The 15,630-nt window shown below is 53.6% G+C and overlaps 1 long non-coding RNA gene across 2 annotated transcripts; it reads right to left on the bottom strand.

The window, feature by feature from the left end:
- Positions 1–4,961: 4,961 nt before the first annotated feature.
- LOC118983258 (uncharacterized) lies at positions 4,962–9,978 on the bottom strand. Of its 2 annotated transcripts, XR_005065678.1 has the most exons (4): positions 9,886–9,952; positions 5,825–6,156; positions 5,365–5,548; positions 4,962–4,993 (listed from the first exon to the last, which is right to left on the bottom strand). It is a non-coding gene; the product is annotated as an uncharacterized LOC118983258 (long non-coding RNA). The 2 variants fall into 2 exon arrangements; XR_005065679.1 differs by lacking the exon at positions 5,825–6,156 and having other exon boundaries at positions 9,886–9,978.
- Between the last annotated feature and the right edge of the window lie 5,652 nt (positions 9,979–15,630).

Genomic DNA, 15,630 nt, shown 5'->3' with positions numbered 1-15,630 from the left:
CCACTGGCCACCTCGCCTGATTGTGGAGAAGCCAGACACGCTTGTCTGAGCCTCGGTCTGCTTGTGCAAAGACCCACCCTGCCCCACCGGACTCGAGAGAGAATTAAAGAATGAAATGTCCGTGGAGCCCTGGGAAAAGCTCTTGGCACAGCAAACCCACGATGAACAGGAGCTATCGCATTGTTACTCCCCGGTCTCCTTGGAAACCGAAGCTGGTGCCTGAAGATCCTAAGGACCTCCCCGGGGCCGCCTCCTCTGCTGGACAAAACGCTGCCCCTCAGGTGTTTTAAGCCAGCGCTCCTCCAAGCAGGCTTTTCAGACCACCTGCGTCCGAATCACCCGGAGTGATTCTCCTGCCTGCTCAGCCTCGGGCAGTTCATCGGGACACGGACATTTGAGAACTGCTGTCAGCTTGCCTGCTGGTTGCCGAGCGACCGGCCCAACCGAAGAGAAAAGGGGGTGCCTGGCCCGATGAAACAGTGGGGGGCACAGCAGAGGGCCCAGAGGGACCTGGGATCAGGAGGCCGGAGTGGAATGGAGCCGGCAGCGCCTCCCTATGGGGGCCTTGGGGAGAGCCGAGGGGGAGCTGAAGATGGCGGACAGCGGAATGCTTCCCAGGAATCAATGAACGCACGATGCTCCTCGTATTTTTATCCCGATTCCGAGAACCTAAATACAGAATTCCTATCTGCTGCTTCTGTAGAAGACCGTGTGATCTAGTGATGCTGTGACCAAGGACATCACTCGTGAGCGTCTCATCCATTCCATCTTTAACAAATATCACCTGGGTGTCAGCGCTTCGCCAGGTAGGGTGCTGGCACAAAGCAGAGGGAAGCAGTCACTGCCTCTGCCTTCTGGAGCACGTGGAGGGCTCTGACATGTCCAAGGACAGAGAAGGGATGGGGAGAAACGTTCCACAAAGCTCACAGAGCTCCGGAACTGGAAAAGGACCTGAATGGCTGCCTCTTGGACTCCGGAGCAGAACAGGTGAGAAGACAGACCCAGGCTGGGGGGCAGTTGCCCCCGCGCCCGCCCCCAGTGGTGGGTAGCCGGAAGGGTGTGCCTGCCTCCTTCCCAGAAGGCTTCCTACTCCAGCTGTTTCACCCTTTCCTGCACCTAGAAAAGCAAAGAAACAAAACAAATACTGAGTTGCTTGCTCCTGTGTCATCAGAATGACTCATGTCAGCTCATGGTAACCAAATTCTTCCCACTTAAGGCAGCGCTACTAAATGTTCACCTTTCACTTGCCGGAAAAGCAGGTTACAAAACAGCACACCGAGCAGGATCTCACGCATGCAAGCTCAGCGTCTGCGGTGTGTGCGTGTGTGCGCACAGAAAGAGAGCTGTACTGACCAAGAGGACCCATGACCCCTACCCCCAGGTCATGGCTGCTTTCCATGCTCTTCTTTCTGTTCCTGGAACTTCCTCAGCATTTTCTGAATCTTCTTTAGTGAACCCACACTCCTTCCACGGTGGGGAGAAAAGTCTTTTCAAAGATAATGTTCGGTTCTTTGTGTTTAAGATCCCGAGTCTTGCCCCGTTGTTTCGCTGTTTTCCCAGTTTCCTGAGCAGTAACTGGCGGGCGTCACCATGTGAGTTTCGGACACCGCAGAGTGTGACGGGGTGACTCACATACGTTGGGGGACAATTGCCACAGTAGGCTCGGCAAATGCCCATCTCCTCCTGGAGACACAGGAAAGGAGAAGGGGGAGCACGCGTTTCTCCTCGTGGGGAGAACTCGGGGTCCCCCTCGCAGCCTTACTCTGGCCACGCCGCGGCACCGGGAACAGTCACCAGGCCACACACACACACACCACAGGTCCAGCTCGGTTCACCCTGCACAGGAACTTTGCCCCTTCCGACTGCCCCCTCCCAGAGTTTTGCCTTTTGGAGATTAGATCTAATCTCATGAGAGGTTTCTACCATCTTTTTGTCCAGCTTGCACCCCAACATTAAACTCCATCCTTGCCTTCCCATGGGAGGCTGAGACGCAGACAGCCTCCTGTTGCCAGACCCAGGACATTCCTCGGATGCATCCGGCCAGAGACTGGCCCTGGTCCTGAATGGAATCAGCCAGTCGGCAAATATTGCCTGAGCCCTCCCCAGGCCCAGGAACTGCGCCGTGCCCTGTGCCCCAAGGTCAAAACTGGGACCCCAGTCTTCAGGAACATGGGAGTCCGCTGGGGAGAGAAGGCATAAACACATGCAAAGTTCAATAACACAATGGGGACGAGGGCACGATACTGTCAAGTACGCTGTGTCTTGGGCCAGCAAGGTCAGTGCACAGAGGGAGCCTCGGGAGCCAAGTGGGAGATAAGGGACCGAGGACAGCAGGGGCTCCTGAAGGTCTTTGGGAGGAAAGGAACAGCAGATCTGAGTTTCAGGAACAGTCCGACCTTCGGGATGTCCCATCGCCGTGTTTGCGCAGGGGGAGCCGGAGGAGAGGCGGAGGAGAGGCGATTGCCGGATTCAACAAGTGCGGATGCAGGGTTCCAGGCCCCGCCCCTCCCGGGGCCACTTGGAACACAGCCCTTCCGCTGGGGCGCGTTCATCACTGCAGCCACCAGACGGCTGGACTGGAGCCCGGGTGTTTTCCAACTGTCAGGCTCTTTGCTCCCGGGACCCGGGTGGGACCAGTGAGGGTCTGGGACAGCATGTGGCCGTGGCCAGGACTGCAGACTGTTCTCCAGCAAACGCCTCCCGGGTTGGGCGGAGCTACAAGGTCATCTCCCTCTTCAGTGCCAACAGTGAAGATCAGACTCCCCGTTACTCTTATTTTTAGCTCCTTGGGAGGCTTAGCAGCAAATCTTTTCTTCTTTACTTTTTTTAACCAAGATAATACTTATGTGCCATAAAATTCCCTCATTTAAAGTACACAGTGGAGCGGGCTTTAGCATATTCTCAAAGTTGTGCAACCACCACCACTACTGAATTCCTAAGTATGTTCACCACCCCGAAAAGAAGCCCTGAACCCTGTGAGGTCACTCCCCAGCTCCCCTCCTCCCAGCCCTTGGCCTCATTTCAGCCGCCATCCACCTGTGTGCCTCCTGGCAGCGCAGAGCTGGCAGTGGGGGCAGGGGCCCTCTGAGGAGCAGGGTGGGCTCTGTTCCATAAGAGCCTTCTCCAGCGTGTGCTGTCTGCCCCTAGAGCTCAGCAGACCAGTGACCAGACTGCCTCGTTGAAAAAGCAGCTTTGAAAACAGAGGCCCACTGACGTCGGCTCCTCCCGTCAGACCAGAGAGAGTCCAGTGACCATCAAGAGCGGGGCAGCTGACGCAGGACCCTGCGGCGCGGCCCAGAGCAAGGCTGCCTGCAGCCCCTGTGGTGGAGCTCTTCGCTGTGTTCCTCTTCTTTACGACGGAACCAGCAGTGGCCCCGAGTTATTCTGCCCCTTGACGCTCGTGCTGGGAGCCAGCGACGACCGGAGGACCAGGTCCAGCACTTTGGGTCAGCCAGAGCACAGCCTGCCCGCCGCACACGACCCTGCACGGCTCAGCTCCGCCTCTCCGGCCTAAGGTTTCCCATGTGGGACCCGGCCCTCGGCTGCTCTGGGCAGCACGTAGGCCTGGGGCTGCCTCGTGGGCATTTCATGTGAATGGAAAGCACAATCTGAGGCCTTTCGGACTGTCTCCCCTCGCCCAGCACGCGGTGTTTGAGGCCCACCCACCTGTAGCCCCCATGCCTGCTTCTGCCCTTTTCACAGCCCAATGTCCCCCTCCTGTGGGGACGGACCCACTGCGTCTGTCCGGTCACCCGCGGACAGATGTCTCGGTGCTCTCCACTTTTCGGCATCGCAGGGAGTCTCAGATCCTCGTTTGTGGGGGCACGAGCTGTCACACGAACGTCCACTACTGAATTTCAAAGGAAGTGGGAACTAGGGGCAGAGGAAGCGCAGTCACTCGGGCACAGCCACCCGCAGCCGCCGCTGCAGACGGTCACCAGAGCCCCGGCACAGGGAGCCGGACGCTCCCACCTCCAGTGTGTGGCTTCAAGTGAGAAGCGTGGAGATGCAAAGCTCGGTCCGTGGATTGAAAAACCCCACAGGACAGACCGACAGCTACCAGAGGGACAGGGGGAGCGGAGGGGGGGTGAGAAGGTGGGAGAAGGGGAAGGGGTTATTCAGAGAGTACGTGCGACTGACCTGTGGGCCTGGACGGCGGTGTGGACGTGGACTGTGGGAGCCGGGTGGGGGGGTGGCAGGAGCGGGGGAGGTGGAGGGAGGAGAAACTGGGACAACTGCAATAGAATAGAGGAGAATTTTTTACAAATGCCACAGGATTAGGGGATTATCTTGAGCTTTCATGTTCTGCCAACGAGAGGGGTTCAGTGTGTGGATTCCCAGGCACAAGGGCGGCTGCATCGTCGCAGCCCGTGTAGGGCCTGCTCCCCATCGCACGAAGCTGGTTCAGGCCCACACATGTCACAACTCGTCTCCCCGTCCCCACCATCCGCACCGGCGATGTCCTCATCGCGTCGGCATGAGCTGGGAAACCACAAAGCGTCCCTGAACGGTCCGCGTTCCCGTTACAATGTAAGACCGCAGGGGTCCTTGTCTCCCCTGAATCAAACGGAATTCAACGGGAGGTCCACACAGCATCGGGCTGGCGACGTGACACCCCTGGGTGCGGGTCTTCCTAGTGGGAGCATGAGGGGGAAGCCCTTCATCCGGTTCCTCTTCCAGTCACCTCACGCCCTTTCTCAGTGGCCAGACCAGCAGCAAAGGGGTGGAGCATCCCCAGGGGGAGCTCTGTCGCCAAGACAAGTCGGCTACTAAGCACCTACTCTGTGCTCGGAAGAGGGATGAGTTCGCAGGCTCTTGGAATCTAACTGAGGGGACGAAGCATAACCATGGAACATCCTGGCCACTCGCCAGGAGCTGGGGTGGGGGCCGAGGGAGGAGAGAATGGGGGGGGGGGCTGCGAATGGGCAGAGAGCTTCGTTTTGGCCTGATGACAGTCTTCTTGGATTAGATCGTGGTGACAGCAGAATTTGTTCTGTGAAAATGTACATTTCCCAAAACTGCTAAAATGAATATTTTAAAGGGGACACGAATTGTATGGCATATGAATTGTATCTCGATAAAATTTTTGAAGTGGAAATGATAAGAATAACAGATCATCCTATCACAAAAAAATAAAGCGAGGACAGCATGCCTGGAGCGAGGGTGGAGCAGGTTTTCTTTCCAACACGAATTTTTCCACTAAGAACAACCGGTAGTAAACGGCCCTGTGTGGCCGTCACCAGCCACACTTGCTGAAGCGCTCCCCACGGCACGGCCTGACCCCCTGCGACCCCAGCCCCCCCACACCACCGCCCCGGAGCAGCAGGCAGCCCAGTCCACAGGCTTGGGTGGAGGTTCTCCTACCTGCCCTGCCCCGGGGGCGTGTGTTCGTGAGAATGTGGCCTGGATGGCGACTCCAGGTGGGAATGCCCGCCGGCTGAGTTTTATGCATTCTATCCAGTGTCGTTAACTTTGCATGAGCTGGGACCATGAAGGACACGCGTCTCGAAGGCTGCAGTTAAATAATAATTTGACATCGGAAAACATTCTGTGGAAAAAAACGTGTGGATGTAAATACTTCTTAATGAAGTTCATACTCTGCCACCTTCTAAAAAAAGAAAAGGAAAGAGAGGAACCCATTCCTCCGGGGCCTCGGGCAGCTGCCTGGCGCGGCCACCGGCCAGTGCTCTCGAGTTCCGGGCTGCGCCCGGGCCACCGGTAGAGTCTGGGGCTAGACGGGCCCAGAGTCTTTGGGGAGATGCCAACGGGCTGCCCGGGTCATCGTGGGCATGTTAGTTAACTCTCCCAACCTCAGTTTCCTCACCTGTAAGACGGAGTGGTTTCGTCTGCAGGTGACCTGTGGGGTTTTGAGAGGACCGAGCCCCGGAAAGCACACCCAGTGCTCAGGGGAGCACCCGGCAGGCGCCACCCGCTGAGGAAGGGGCCACCGCTGCTGGAGCCACTGGCCCGTCTCGTGCCATCACTGATGCCCTGGAAGGGAGGAGGGCGCTTGCCACTCCTAAGGACCTTCAAGGGTGCTGGCAGCCTGACTGGGTGTATTTTGATGTCACCCCAACAAGACACGTCACATTCTGAAATAAGAGAGTGCAGCTAAGGATCCTGGATCCAGGGACATCTTGGTGGGACGGAGAGACCCTGTGAAAGGACCGACAAGCCGGGCTTTCACATTCCACCGTTTTTCACCATTTTTAGACTTTAAAAAGGGGGGGGCATTTAAGTTATTTAGACAGGCTCTCAAAGGGTGGTACCACATAGTCTGTGTCGGAACCACAATGGGGTGCTTGTTTAAAGCAGGACCTACCCAGGCCCCGCCCAGAGCTGCCTCCCAGAGTCTCCAGGGAAGGCAGTGCATTTCACCCTCCTCCCAGCGTCTCTCGTGGGAGCTGAGAAACTCCTGCTGGACCCTGGAGCCGCTGCAGCCCAAGGGCCCAAAGCTGGCCAAGCCAGACACGCAGCAGGGGGTTAAGACTTTTTTAAAGTGAATAGAAAAAGTAAATAAATTAATTAATAAGATTTTAATAAACAAAATTGGTGGCAAACGTAGATGTTAAACAAAAATCATGGATGGTGGATGAATGGATGGATAGATGGTGGACAAATGGATAAATGAATGACAGATGAATGGATGGATGGATGGATATTGGATGGATGGTGGATGGTAGATAGATGGATGGTGGATGGATGGTGGACAGATGGATGGTGGATGGATGGTGGACAGATGGATGGTGGACAGATGGATGGTGGATGGATGGATAAATGAATGACAGATGGATGGATGGTGGACAGATGGATGGTGGATGGATGGACTCTTTGCCCCTTATCATGTTGCCCCTGAGTGGAGATTTAATGGTAACATCTATGAGGGAATTTTTCCTCACTATAAAATCTGTATGACTGATNGATAGATGGTGGACAAATGGATAAATGAATGACAGATGAATGGATGGATGGATGGATATTGGATGGATGGTGGATGGTAGATAGATGGATGGTGGATGGATGGTGGACAGATGGATGGTGGATGGATGGACTCTTTGACCCTTATCATGTTGCCCCTGAGTGGAGATTTAATGGTAACATCTATGAGGGAATTTTTCCTCACTATAAAATCTGTATGACTGATGCTTAACACTTTAGAAAACACAGAAAAGCACCAAGGAAAAGACAAACAAAATCCCCTCTCAGAAGTTACGACAGTTGACATGCTTGCGTGGTTCCTCTGGCCCTTGGAATGGCACACGCACATATGAGATGGCTCACCAAAGATTTTACCGTGTTATAGACTGAATACTCTTTCGAGCCAGTTGTTTTCTTAAACTTAGGAATGCTTTATGAGTCTTTTCTCAGCTCAGCAAATTCCTCCTCCCCATAAATAAAATGGCAGCCTGGTATTCCACCACAGACACACCATGACCTATTGAAGCCTCGTCCAATCGTGAACATTCAAGTTCATGCAGATTCGAGTTCGTGTGTGCACAGTGGACATCTGCAGTTTTTAAGTTCCAGGACTACCGCAATCAGTAGTCAGTCCTGGTGGCTATTACCCTCGAAAGGCGACTTCTAGAATGTTCTCAGGAAGCCTTTGGAGCCAGAACACAAACAAGGAAAATGTCTCTGCCTCAAGAACGTCAGTAAACATGGATTAGGGGAAGTCCACTGAGTCTCGAGTGCACAGCGCTGTCAGGGGTCACAGGAGGAGAGGACAGCCGCTTCTTGCCATCATTGCCAGGGGACCCGTTTGAACCAGTGACCCCGAGTGGGTCCCGGCTTCACTTCTAATGAACAACCACTTTGTGGGCTGTGAAGTGATGCTCTGCCTACCAGAACAATCTATAATGATCTGTTTTTATCCTTTCTTTCCCTTTCATCGTTGCCATTAGTTGCCAAGACAGGACAGGAGGAGTATGCTGGTCCCTCTGGGGCTGAAATATAGAAGGAATTCCTACTGGTTTAAAGATTTATAATGAAAGAAAGCCCAGACTTTACAGAACTATGTGCAATTTAGTTAGTTGGACTCTTTAGATGAACACCCATACCAATATTCTCCCTGAACAGAGCAAAGGAAAGGCGATGTTTTTTTAAGTCAATCACTGACTCAAAGACAATCTGGCAACAGCTCCCGAAGGCAGTGTGAGCCTTGATTGAGGTCGCTCCCTGCAGCCTCTACCTTGGGGTCAGATACACAGTGAGTGTTTGTTAAATGAAGCAACACCCCAACGAACAAAGGAACGAGCGAACTGGGGGTGACCGTCCACCCCATCCCAAGCCACGCAATGCAGAGGGCCTGAGCGCCCTGCCGCCCTGAAGGTTGGGCCTGAGCCTCCAAAGAGCACCCCACGGATAACTTCCTCATCACCCCAACTCTCCAAGCAGAGCGTGCTCGGAGCCAGGCTGGAATCCTGTGCAAAGAACTGGGCGCAGCCCAGCCACCCCGGCCGGGTGCTCAGCAAAACGAAAGGCAGGCCTAGGCATTTCTCACCACGTTCCTTCAGTGCCCAGGGCCATCTGCAAGGTCGAGCTGTTTCTTTTGCTACAGAAACAGTGGCTGCCTTTCAACTCGGGGGTGGAAAAAGCCTCCCTTTTCCTCAAGTTCCAGCCCCTCTGTTCTGCTGGGTGGGCTGCGCCCCTGGGCTTTCTGTCGTCCTCCTCCCCTTCCCTGTACGAAGCCGCCTCGGGACGATGGCTCTGTCCCACATTCCCTCAATGACTTCTGGGTGGTGCATCCCCCTGTGGGGTCCATTGCTCTGGGGTGCATTCCCCCCGCTGCCCCACCTTCTGGGAGCTCCCCGCCCTGACTGTTGCCTTGGCTTTTATTGCAGCAAAATAATTGTGCATAGGAGGAAAATGTGTCACTTTCTTTTTTTGTTCTTACCACATAATTTCCTTTTTCACACCAAACTCCTATAAAACACCTAGTTTGCTCGCATTTTTATGTGCACAAAATATACACCCCCCCCCTTTTTAAAGCAAAGGGTGTTCAGGGCTTGTGTTTACAGGTCTCCCCTGAGAGCTGGCTGTTCTGACCCCACCAGCCATCTGTCTGTCTGCCATCAGGTCCAGGCGAGGGCCTGCCTCTGCCTCTCTCCCTGCAGCAAGCGGCCGCAGAGAGGGCCGCACCCTTCCCCAGACTTCAGAAGACAGAGAGGAGAGCCAGAATCAAAATGTCACAATGAAGCAGGACCCAGGAGGTGCTCATCCTGCCTCTACAGGTGGAGGGAGCTACTGTCCGGAGTGGGAGGGGACAGACTGGTGCCAGCACCTAGCTAAGTGCCCCACAGCAGGGACCTACATGGTCTGCGCAGTCCCTAGCTCTGCTCTCGGGGAGGAAACAGAGGCACGGAAGCTAAGGGGCTCGCCTGGACCACACAGCTGGCAGGCGACAGGGCTGGCATTCAGACCTGGGCCGGGGGGCTGCAGAGCCTGGCTCATCTCTGCAGGAAGGGCTAGTGACCCCCGGTCCCCGGCCTGGGCAGGGCCACCAAGCAGGGCCACGTTGCCCCAACACACCATCTACCGTGTTCCCTGTCCTCGATTTACAGGCAACATTTTTGTCTAAACAACAAGTGCAAGGGCATTGTGGACTCATCACAGCCCCATGCCTTCAGTCATTACCACCTCCCAGAACAGGGCGCCCGCTGAATAACTGCCCTGAAGCGCCCCAAACCCAGAAAAAGGACTGCGGAAGGAGACCCGAGGTCTGCCCCAGCGCAGGAGCCTGCCGCTGCGGGGCCTATGGAGGTAAACGCGCCCCCCCCCCCCGTGGTCGCTGCGGGCAGGGGGAGGGCCGAGGGACTCCTCAGAGCTGAAATGACCCTCCAAAGGGGTGGGGAGTGGAGATGGTATGACGCGGACAAGAATCTCTACCTGTCTGGGCCCCGAAACACGAGGACCCTGGACTGGAGTGTCTCTCAGAGGTCGTGTTGTTTGTCAATCACACCACACTCTGGTTCTCACTTGCTTGGGTGAGCAGAAACACAGAGGTTTGAACGGAGAAAGCTCTAGAAAGAAATGCATTCCAAGGCCACAGGCTGTTTATAACGTGAGCAGATGGCGCCCCCTAGTGTCAGGATGACCCTCAGCAGCCTGAGCCGGGCTGAGCGTGGGTGTGACCTTGAGCGCTGGGAAGGTGAGCAGGCCCGGCGCTGCTGCCTGGAGGGGAAGAGGAGCTCAGAGGCCAGAGCCCACCGGGGTGGGAGACCAGTGACCACAGGGCCACGTCCTCCCTCTGTCTCCTTCCAGGTCCTAGTTGTCAATGCCATAGACCCTCCTGATGCAGCTTTCTCCAAAGACAAAAAAATCACCATTGCCAGCTCATGTCCGTGACAGTCTTCCCTGTAAGTCAGCGAGCTGCCTGCGGAGCCGCCCGGCACCGAGGGACAGACAGGAGTCACACACAGTCACCACGCTGTTCACTCGGCTGCGACTGCACGCAGGTCCACTCAGAGCGGAGCATCGGCACACTTACTATCCTACTCACACTCTCACCATCTAAGGGAATATCACACACACACACACACACACACACACACACACACACACAGAGCAATCCGTGGGGGACAGTGACCCCGAGCCCCAGAGTCTCGGTCTGCAGGTCCGGGAGACAGCACAGAGGGCAGGGAGTCGTCGGCGTCTTGTGCGGAAGGGTCTCCGGAGCCAGGGGGCAGCAGGGCAGGTGAAGTCCTCCGTCCAGCAGGCAGAGCCTCTGGTGGCCGAGGCCAAGGGAGGTCAGCGCGGCGTGGGGCAGCCCTCTGGGGTGTGGAGCTGCCTCGGTTGTACCTGGAAAGGGGTGGACCCCACCCTTCCGGGTCTTTCCGATAAATGTCTAGCGCCCCTGATGCCCAGTGGGGACTCTCCCCAGAAGCCTGTCTGTGGGGGGTCCTGCCCTGAGGACGTGGCTGCTCTGACCACGTGGGCAGATATCTGGGGTGTGTCCCCTTGTCAGACGTGTCTGCTCTGACTTAGGTAGTTTCCCTCTTGAACCAAAGTGTCACGGCCGACTGGCAGCCATGCTGGTTGACAGGAGTGACTCCACTTTGTCTTTATACTGTCTTGACCGGACCAGCGCCATTTTGTTGGTCCTGCTCCCTGCTCCCTGAGCCATCTGCTATGTGTGTGCACGTGCTTTTCCTCTGTAACAGGTTCACCAAGTCCTAACGGTGAACAATTCAGAGTGCCCTGTCGTCTCGGAGGCCTTTTCTTGTCCAGAGCATGGCCAGTCAGTCCCAGCTCAGGGCCCTCTGCCGACGGGTGGGCTGGCCCCAAAGCCCCCTTTAACAGGGAGGTGTCATGGACACCCGTGCAGAAAGCTGACAAAGGCATTTCCCTGCTCTTCAGAGTGAATAGAAAAATAATCTACATATAAAGTTTTAAGTCAGAGCTGCCAGCCTGTGGCCCAAGACAGGAAGTGGCTCTGGTCTTTTACAGAGGATTGGCGGGGCAGGGGGAAGGAACAGAAAATTGGCGTGAATTCACTCTGAGATAAATAAGTGCGTGAATGACACAAACAGTTCCCAGGTCCTTCCAGCACAATGCGATGTAAAGGGGAAGCCTTACCACTACCCTTACCACCTGCAGTATGCATTCTGCAAAGCTAAAAAATCCTCTGGGAAAGGGAACCTTGTGCACTGCTGGTGGGGACGTAAACTGGTGCGGCCCCTGTGGAAGGCAGTAGGGAGTGACTTCAAAAAAATTGAGAACAGCCCTGGCTGGTGTAGCTCAGTGGACTGAGCATGGGCCTGCGAACCCGAGGATTGCGGTTCGATTCCCAGTCATAGCGCATGCCTGGGTTGCAGGCCAGTTCCCAGCAGGGGACCTCAAGAGGTAACCATACACTGGTTTTTCTCTCCCTCTCTCTTTCCCTTCCCCTCTAAAGATAAATAGATTAAAAAAATTTTTTAAGTTGAGAATAGAGGTACCATATGACCCAGGAATCCCTCTTTGGGGTAGCTACCTGAACATTTTAAAAACACTTATTTGTAAATACACACATCTGTGTTCCTTGCAGCATTGTCCACAATAGCCCTGACACAGAAACAATGTAAATGTGCTTCAGGGGACAGATGAGGGGGTGTAGAAGATTAGTACATACATACATCGGATGAAATGTCTTTTCCAACAAACTGGATGGATCTTAAAGTACGACGCTAAATGAAACAGATCAGATGGGGAAGGAAGGAACCATATGATTTCACTCGCACGTGGGGTAGAAAGCTGAAAGCAGCAAACAAAACCACAAACTCACAGACACAGACAACGGCACAGAGGTTACCCGAGGGGTAGGGGGTGGGGAGAAAGAAGGGGATAAAGAGGGGCAACTACACGGCGACGGAGGGGACTAGACTTGGGGAGGTGAGCACGCAGGGGACTGTGCACACGTAGGGTTATAACGCTGCACAGCTGAAATTTATGCTGTTGTCAACCAATGCTCTCCCCAGTACATTCCATTCAAAAAAGGTGCCCTGACTGGTGTGGCTCGGTGGATGGAGTGCTGGCCTGTGAACCAAAAGGTCGATGGTTCAATTCCCCGTCACACCACAAGCCTGGATTACAGGCCAGGTCCCCCGTTCGGGGCATGTGGTCGATGTTTCTCTCCATCTCCTTCTCCCTCACTTCCTCTCTCTAAATAAATAAATATATTTTTTAAAGGAAAGAAAATGTCCTCCAGGCTAGTGGTATCTTTGTTGAAGCTAATCTCGGGAAGGAAATTGGAGGGAGCCTATTCCTTGAGCAACTCACCTACCTGAAGCCACTGTCCTGGGTGTCAGAAGCAGGTGGGCTTCCCTGCTGCAGACACAGGAGTCACAGGACAGGGTCAGGGCACCCCTTTTTCCCCCCTGGATGATGGTAGTGACACATGCTCATTGTAAAAAAAAATGAAATAAAATACAGAATGTAATTTGTGTCTTTTTTCTTCAGTGTCATTACATATTGTCTATGTCATTAAATACTATTTGCAAATCTCATTGGAATGGCTGTGTGATGTGCCACTTTTAAAACCATTTCTCACCCTCGGACATTTGCTTCCAATCTTTCGCTGTTTCAAGGCGAGTGGGTGAGCTTCCTGTACATCACCCTTCACCCAGATTTCTGAGTTGTGGAGAGGCTCCTTCTGGGTCAAAAGGGAAGTCACTTCACTTTTCAAAATGCACGCAACTGAGGGTTCCTGACACAGCGCTGCTATTTTCTGTGCGGCAGACACAGGGTGCCTTAGCTGAGAAAATGAAACAGCAAGGAGTATTTGCTTTGAATCAAAAGCCGGCATAGGAGAAAAAAGTCAAGATTTGATGTCTGGGTTTTGCTACCACTGTAGACCTGGCCTGTGGTCTTGGGCAAGTCCCTTTGACTCCTTGGTCTCAGCTGTTAAATAAAACAGCTAAATTTTAAACACTTTAAGTTTGTACAGAGGGAAGGCTCCATAAAAGCAGAGGGCTGAGTCTTTTCTCTTCTTCTGGAACAAAATTTTTTTCTTTTCGAATTCTCTATTCTGTCAGCTGGTCCCCCGGGACAGCTTGCCTCTGGGCCCCAGCCTGTCCTCTCCACACTTTGCCTGTAGCAAAATTTCAGCAGGCGCCCGAAGGTCCCAGAGTCAGAGGAAAAGAGGTTTTCCTGCGGAGGCATCGGGCCCCTCCTGTGTTCCTNCTGTAGACCTGGCCTGTGGTCTTGGGCAAGTCCCTTTGACTCCTTGGTCTCAGCTGTTAAATAAAACAGCTAAATTTTAAACACTTTAAGTTTGTACAGAGGGAAGGCTCCATAAAAGCAGAGGGCTGAGTCTTTTCTCTTCTTCTGGAACAAAATTTTTTTCTTTTCGAATTCTCTATTCTGTCAGCTGGTCCCCCGGGACAGCTTGCCTCTGGGCCCCAACCTGTCCTCTCCACACTTTGCCTGTAGCAAAATTTCAGCAGGCGCCCGAAGGTTCCAGAGTCAGAGGAAAAGAGGTTTGCCTGCGGAGGCATCGGGCCCCTCCTGTGTTCCTCTGATCATCCGGGTCACCCAGAGGGAAGCAGTGGTCCCTGGCGTGGAAATCCCACGCCCAGAAACCTGTCCTGAGGCCCAGAACTGCCACTTCCTGGGTGTGCTGCCTATACAAGATCCAAGAAGTTTTGCCCCTAGAAGATGGGGGTCTGCCAGAGTATACACCTTGGAGTCATCCTGAGACTAAACAAAACCGAAACCACACGTGTGCAACCAGCTAATAAACCCTAAAACTCAAACAGCCACACACTCCCATGTTGGTGATACACGACGGGCTGGACTGGGGTGGGGGCGACTGCAGAGGAAATGGGGAGCACTGCCTGCTGCGGCTGTGCCACTGTGTCACTGACCTGAGGGGCCATCACCCTGAGAACGAGCGTGCCCAGTCAGGTGAGAACAGGGGTTTGCAGCAAAGACAGTGAGGGTTTATTAATCCAGGAAACGGCGCCACGCCTGGAGTCACAGGAGAGCTGGCACTCAAAGACCTGGCCCTCAGATGGCTTCTCAGGGATGCGTCTAGAGAGGGAAAATCGCTGACCTCGGTGGTTATGGGAGAGCGGGGGGGGGGGGGGGGNGGTGGGGGGGGGGGGGGGTTCCGCTGATTGGTCGAAGAAACGAAGTTTCTGCACCATTACAGTCCAACATTTCACCTCTTGTTCATTAGCAGTGAGATAGAGCGTCTAGGGTTTTCCAAGTGGATTTTCCACGTGGATTTCTACTGCATCTGTTGACACCTACACATTTGGAAACGCAGGTTTTGTGACTTGGTTTCACATAGAATGGAAGGTCTATGAAGGCAAGCACCTCGTCGGGCGCCTGCCGTAACCTCAGGCACAGAACAGCTGCCTGCTCACGACAGGTGCCCAGTAAAACGTGGTGCATGATTAATATACTTTCTGTTCGGCTTCTGTGAAACCAGCCTCTGAAAAATAGTTTGCAGAGTGGGATCAAACAAGGATTTTTATGCACTGCTAGTGAAAGTAAATTTGTTAAGATTTGCAGAAAGTGAATTTTTTGTGTGGAATGGATCACAGACTTTTCAAATGCTCACACCCTGTCACCAAGTTGGGGCTGTTGGAAATTTATTTGGAAGTTATCCTAAGTATAAAGGGAAAAAATTGTGTCTAAAGATGCTTAGGAGATGCAAATTTGTTTAAAATAGCAACAACCCCCCACCAAAATGGAAACCATCTGAATTATGTTCAAAATTCATTGAATAAAGTTACAGACCATCCACTGGATGGGTTATTCTGCAACCATTAAAATAATGTCAAAGAAATTCAAAAAGGGTCTGGGAGTTGCTACAAATGAAATAATAGAGACTTACTCAAGGGTCTGAGAGTCTGCCAACTGCAAACACAGCTAGGCAGAAACCCAGGAGTGTTCAAAAAAGAAAGAAAGGTTAACAGTTCATATAGCAAAAAGCACACTCTTGAGATTGGTCAGTCTTACATTTCTTGCTGTGACATTGGTCCAGGACAGTCACCAGTCAGGTGTCAGGCCGTGAGGATGATGGTGCCAAGTGGTCCAGAGGTGGATGCCAGGAGGTCTGGACAATGGATATTGGGTGGGCACACAGGGGTTAACTAGAGTGTACTGTTGCACACCCAGGCACTGATACAAGACTGGAAAGTTCGA

Source organism: Sturnira hondurensis, unplaced genomic scaffold (genome assembly GCF_014824575.4).
Source record: "Sturnira hondurensis isolate 20B ecotype Veracruz unplaced genomic scaffold, ASM1482457v3 Scaffold0002640, whole genome shotgun sequence".
Classification (NCBI taxonomy): domain Eukaryota; kingdom Metazoa; phylum Chordata; class Mammalia; order Chiroptera; family Phyllostomidae; genus Sturnira; species Sturnira hondurensis.
The sequence above is the reverse complement of the archived record's forward strand: the minus strand, read 5'-3'. Positions and strand labels throughout refer to the sequence as shown.